This window comes from Cebus imitator, unplaced genomic scaffold (assembly GCF_001604975.1).
Source record: "Cebus imitator isolate Cc_AM_T3 unplaced genomic scaffold, Cebus_imitator-1.0 Scaffold582, whole genome shotgun sequence".
Lineage (NCBI taxonomy): Eukaryota > Metazoa > Chordata > Mammalia > Primates > Cebidae > Cebus > Cebus imitator.
The window spans coordinates 526,687-533,279 of record NW_016107897.1 but is presented as its reverse complement, the minus strand read 5'-3'; positions in this window follow the sequence as shown (position 1 = coordinate 533,279).

The window sequence follows — 6,593 nt, the reverse complement described above, 5'->3', positions numbered from 1 at the left end:
AAAATCCATCTATCTATCTATCTATCTATACGTGTGTGTGTGTATATATATATATGTATAGAAAGCTTCCACATAGTGAGTTTGGGTACAAGACAAGATGCCCACTACCACCATTTCCATTCAACGTACTGGAGGTCCCAATCAGTGCAATAAGACAAGCAAAAGAAATAAAAGATTGGAAAGGAGGAAGTAAAACGGCCATTATTTGCATTCAACATTATTGTGTACATAGAAAATCCAAAACTCTATTGACAAAATAATAGAACTCATAAATGAATTTAGCCAGATCACTAGATAGAAGGTCAATAAGCAAAGATTAATTGTATTCCCATATAGCAGCAAAAAATAGAAAAATGAGGTTTCAAGAATCTTACCATTTGTAATAGTGTAAATATGAAATACGAATAAATCTAATGAATAATGTGAAAAATCTTGACGCCAACAACTATAAAACATTATGGAGAGAAATTAAAAGAGACATAAATAAATTAAGGGACAATCCATATCTGTGGTTTAGAAAAATTAATATTCCAAAAAAGTCAATTCTTTCCAAATTAATCCATAGAGTCAATGTGAATTCATGCAAAAATGCCAGCAAGTGCTTTTTTTTTAATTGAAAATGGGCAAATTGGTTCTGAAATTCAGATGGGAATGCAAAGGGCCAGGAGTTTTCCAGGTAATCTTAAAGGAGAAGAACATAGCTGGAGAACTCTTACTACCAGATATCAAGACATAGAGAGCTATAATAATTAAGACACTGTGGTACTGGCACAAGGATATAGAAACTGCCAAATGAAAAGAAAATTCAAAAACAGGGCCACACATATATGATTACTTAATTTATGACAAAATGACACTGCAGTAGATTGTAGGTTGTTTTTAAAAAATAAATAAATAAATAAATGGTGCTGGATCAGTTCGATAGCTGTGGGGGAAAAAATCTGTGTCTTGACCCCTGCCTCACACCATACACAGAAATCAGTTCCAGATAGATTGCAAATACAAATGTGAAAGACAACACAATAAAGCTTTTAGAAGAAAATATAGGAGAACAACTTTGTATCCTTGAAGTAAATGATTGCTTTAAAAATGCTATCCATGAAAAGGAAATTGGACAATTTGGACTATATTAAAATAAAAACATTCTGGTCATGAAAAGGTTATGGTAAGAGAATGAAAAGACAACTGACAGAATGGGAGAAAATATTTGCAATAGATATATCTGGCAAAGGAGTCATCGTTCAGAATGTATTATGCAAACCAATAGAAAAATGTGCAAAAGACTTTGACAGGCACTTCACAAAAACAGAATATCAAGATAGATGATAAACATATGAAGAGGTGCTCCATTTAGTCAAAAAGAAAATGTAAATTAAAACCGTAATGAGATGTCATCATCAACTCACTAGAATGAATAAAATGAAAGAAAACAGAAATGCCCAAATACTGGTGAAGATGAGAGTCACGAAAACTCTCATACACTGCTGGCAGGAGTGTAAATTGGTACAACCCACTGGCAAACTATGAGGCAGTATCTGTGAAAGCTGAATGTACTCTTAACTATGAACCAGCAATTCTATTCGGAAAGACATCACACAAATGTTTATAACAGTCATATATGTAACAATCAAACCCATGAAATTACCCCAAGGTCCCAGAATTATGGTGATCTTGGCAGCTGTGTGGAGGCAGAACTAGAGATGGTGAGACAGAAGACATGGGTGCAAGAGGTGGCTGTGGAAGGAGCTGGGTGAGAAATGGTGGTTGCAAGGGCTGGGGCCATGGCAGTGGCGGTGGGTGGGGGTGTTGGAGAGGCCTGGTGGTGGGAGAGAAAGGAGGTAGAGGCCACATTACTAGAAATAGATTGGATGTGGGAGGTGGGGGGAAACCAGAGCCAGGCCCTGAGCTCCTGGGAAGATGGCTGCACCATTCGTTCAGGAAAGAAACCAAGGAGGATGAGGAGGCATGGGTGGGAATAGAGGAGTTTGGTTTGGTGTGCAGTACGTCTGAGGCACTGGTGAGACCAGAGGAGGAAGTCATGCAAGGATTGACAACACTCCCTTGCCCCTACTCATTCACCCTCAAGTCACCAGAGAATATGGGGCAGACACCACAGCGAGAAAAGAGGCAAGCTGGAAGACAGAGAGCCCCTGGCCTTTGGCCTGCTCCCAGGCTGCATGGAAAGCAGATGGAACACCAAACATCAAGACCAGTGCGCTGCTTTTTAAGCCCTGTCCTCTGCCACTGCTGGGTCAGCACCTCTACCTTTCCAGACCCCAGGTCCCCATCTTTTCCTTGGTTTCTCTAGACTGGGTTTTGGTACCAGCAAGGGTGTCCTCTTCCATCTCTGCCCTTTCCCATGAACCTTCACTGCCCAAGGAGACACTCCACTGACCTGCCTCTCTCCTCCCACCTAGGCTGCACTGTGTGGTCCTGCTCCCTAGAGAATCGGATCCATCCCCTCCCTCTTATCCCCTGCAAGGAGTAAATACTCACAAGATCTTCTAGCTTAGATTTCATCGGTCACATAAGTTAGAGCCTTCAGTGTGCAGATGGGGAAACTGAAGCTCAGAGATGGGAAAGAACTATTTGTTGAAGGTTAAGTTACTCAGAGAGAGCTAGGGCAGAAGCTGAGCCAGAACTCAGGCCTCTTGAAGCCCATGGTTGGACTTCTTTTTCTCCAAAGGAAAAGAAAAGGAGAAATAGAAAGAAAAAAGGGAAAAAAGATGGCAAAACAGACAGAAAAAGCTACTGCACAGGGAGGTAGTAAAGAGACAGGAACAAACTCTGAGAGAGAGAGAGAGATGTGAGATACAGAGGGGAGAGGGAGCAAGAGAGTAGGGGTAGGGAATAGAGAAAGAAAAAGAAAGAGAGAAAAAAAGAAGGAAGGAAGGAAGGAGAGAGAAAGAAAGAGAAGAAAAGGGAAAAGAGAAAGAGAGAGGAAAGAAAGAGGCTAGCAAGGCAGTAGAGCAGGCTGGCTTCCTGCTCCTGCAGGCGCTGGCAGGAGCTGAGCCCACAGCACTGTAGAAGGCAGAGATGGGTGGCCCCAGAAATTCTTACCTGCCAAACCCCATCAGCCCTCAGAGGCCCAAACCAGAACTGAGCAGTTGATCTAAACAGAAAACAAACAGAGCAAAATGAAAACATGCTGGCTGCCCCCCGGCTGTGGCTCTGTGCATTCATTGGCCCCCAGGAGGCCACTGGGAAAGCAAGGCACAGCTTTTGTAACCCTCCTCTCTCAGTGGCCCCCCCCATCCCACAGCCACCCCCCACCAAGAGCCATAGACTAAGCTCTGTTCAAGATGCTATGGCTGTTCAAGAGGGTAGGGCTCTTGGGGCCTGGGGGGTGGGGCTGGTGAAGGCGGTGTGTTCCCTGCCCTTGGCTTGGCAGAAAAACAGCAAGGCCATGGGGGGGGGGTGCTGACAGAGAGAGGAAGTGGTGGGGGAATAGAGCTCTGCCCTCTCCCCCATGCAGGGCCGGGGATTCGTAACCAACCCTGTTTGTCTTGGGTGTGGTGAGGGTGAGCAGGCAAAAAGGGAGCACATTGAACACCTATCATGAGTGTAGTGTATCATTCTTGGTCTCCATTGGGCTCTGGAGTTAGAAATGTTGAAGAAAGAATGTTAGTTTATATCTTATTGTTAATAACAATGACATAAGTTATAACTAGTACAGGTCTGGAGCTTTGCAGATACCAATTACTCACAGGCAAACTCACTGAATCCTCAAAACCCTACTGTGCAGTACTGTGATTAACTCTATTTCACAGAAGGGGAGACTGAGGCTAAGGGAGGTGAATCTACTTGGCACACAGCTGGGAAAGGATTGAGCCTGGGCAGCTGAGAGCAAGTCAGTGGACTCTGGTTGAGATGTAATGACTAGAGCCAGTGTACAGTGTGGGAAAGCACCTCTCTAAACTCAGGGGCATTGCCCAGTCCTAGAAACTTCTCATGTCGTCCCAGGGAGTAGCAGAGGCAAGCAGTGTGTACAGGGGAGGCCAGGAGAGGGGACTTAGAAGAAGTGACCCTAAGGAGGTGGCAGGGTGTTCTAGGGCAGGACCACTCCAAGATCCAGGGGTGTGCTCAATGGCTGGAACTCCCTCAAGGATCAAAGTTGAGGAGGCTCAGACAAAAGCATGTCATCAAAAATATTTATTGTTGAGCACTTACAGTAATGTCAAAACACAGGCTCCAGAGCCACACAGCCTGGGTTCAGATCCCAGTTTCACTACTTACTGTGTAGCCTCGGTATAGTTCCTTAACTTCTCTGTGCCCCTGTTTCCTGATCTGTATGTTGGGGATAATGATATAAACTGCCTCAAAGAGTTTGGGAAGATTAAATTGTTTTATTCTAAGTAATGCAGCTGCAAGTATGCCTGGCACATGGTAAGCCTTAAACATTAGCTCTTGATGTCCTTGTCATTGTTGTGGTTATTTGCCTGGCCTGCGCTGAGCACTAGGATAGCATCAGCGAGCCAAAGCAGCTGTGGTTCAGGTCCTCGTGGAGCTTTGAGTCTGGCAAGGAAGGTAGCCATTCATCACAAAGTAACACAGCAAAATACAAGGGCTGCAACAGTGAGAAGTGCCATGGAGGAGAAGTCCACAGTGCCATGAGAGTGCAAAATGAAAAAAATGGATCCCAACCAGGAACATACGTGGACATTTCCTTGAGGAAGATACACTTGAGCTGTGGTCAGAAGTTGAAGTAGGAGTCAGATAACAGAAAAAGGGAAGGAAGAGCATCTCGGGAAGAGGGCACAGCATGTGCAAAGGCCCAGAGATAGGAGGGAGCTTAGAAACTTAGTACCAGATGTGGATGGAGAGGTAGGCAAAGGCTAGACCAGAGCAGACCCTGTAATTGGTGCTCAGGAGTCTTGTGTTCTTCCTTAAGAACAAAGGGAAACTAGGGGAGGATTTTAAGCGTGGAGTAAAACGATCAGAAAAATACAGGGCCAAATCCTAGGTTGAGACAAGTCTCTGGCTGTGAGGTAGAAAGGCCGCGTAGAGAAGGATGGGCAGAGACTGGGTTGAGGTCTCGGCCCTGCTGGTGGCTCCCTTGATGCATGGCCTTGAACAAGTCCCCTTTCATCTCTGGGTGTCAGTTTTCATCTGTATACCAAATAGTCTCTGAAACCTGCCTTAGGGGCCACCTTGTCCGTCTCTGTCTACTCTCAGTCTCTATCCCCCATTAAGAGAGAAAGAGGGCAGGGAAGAGATTCTGAATGCAGCACAGCCCCCTCTCCTGTCTTCTCTCCTCCCTACACTTCCACAATGCGTCCCGGCCCCATGCTCAGGCTCTGTGGGAATCTCTCCTCCTCATCCTCATCCACCCATGCTTGGAGCATCCCTGTCAGCATCGGGACATTATGGGGTGGGTCCACTCAAGCCTGGGACTGAGGGAGGCTCAGGGACCCCCACAGTGGTTGCTGGTTATGTTGGAAAGCCCAGAACCACAGGCAGCTCGGAGAGGCTGCCCCCGCCAGGATGATGGAGTGGGTGTGACATAAATTTCTCAGGACAGGCAGCAAAAAAACATTTACAGCCCCTCCTTGCTGAGTCTGGTTCCAATCAGGCCCCTGGCCGGTCCGCTCCCTACACCCACCACACTGGGCTGGCTCCTCCAAAAGCCGGAGTCCTTTAGGGCTTTTGTCTTTCTCGTCCTCTCCCTACTGTTTAAGAAACATTCACAAAGACATACATACACATAGGGCTCCTGCACTCGTGGCACCTCTGTGTACCCCATGAGTGTACACATACACACTATCCGTACATACATGTGGCCACCTGCGGTTCTGTATACCCACACACATATACAGACCAACAGATACACACACACACACACACACACACACACACACACATACACACCATTCAGACTGGAGACTGGCCTTGGGTGGGCTGAGGAAGGCCATAGCCTCGATTGCAACATCCCCTCAGGCTAGACACCAAAAGACTCAGGAAAGACCTTCCTGCAGGAACAGTCCCCAGGCGGCTCCTCTCCTGCTCCTCCTCTCAGCTCCCCCTGGCTGCTATGGCAATGGCCCACCAGGTGGGCCTTGGGAAGGCCCAGGAATGCCTTCCCTGAGGCGGAGTTAGGCTCTGGCCAGGCTGGGAGCGGGGAGGGTGGGGCTGACTGAGGGTGCCTTAGAGGGTAGACTGGACAGGCACAGGAGCCCCTCTCCCTCTTGGCCCAGGACCCCAGAGGCCCTGGGCAAGCCCTACTCTGGCTCGGTGTCACCTTCTTCCCCAGGTTTCTCTGATACTCCACCCTGTTCCTACCCTCAGCTCAGGCCACCAAATGCCTCACCCGGCCACCCAAGAAGTATCTGTTTCTCTTGATCCAACCTGAACAAACTTCCTTTCATGAGCCCCTCTTGCCTATCTGAATGCTCAAGCCATTTGGTTCCTCCTGTAGAAGCCAGAAGGGGCTCTGTTGTTTACTCAGAATGCATGGATCCAGTTACTTCACACCAGAGCCCAGAAGTCAGGCCCGGCTTCTTTCCACAGCAATGGTCTCACACAAGTGGCAAGGTTGAGCATTGGCAGAGAGGGAGAAGTTACTTCACATACAATTTGGTGAGGATTTGGGGGCT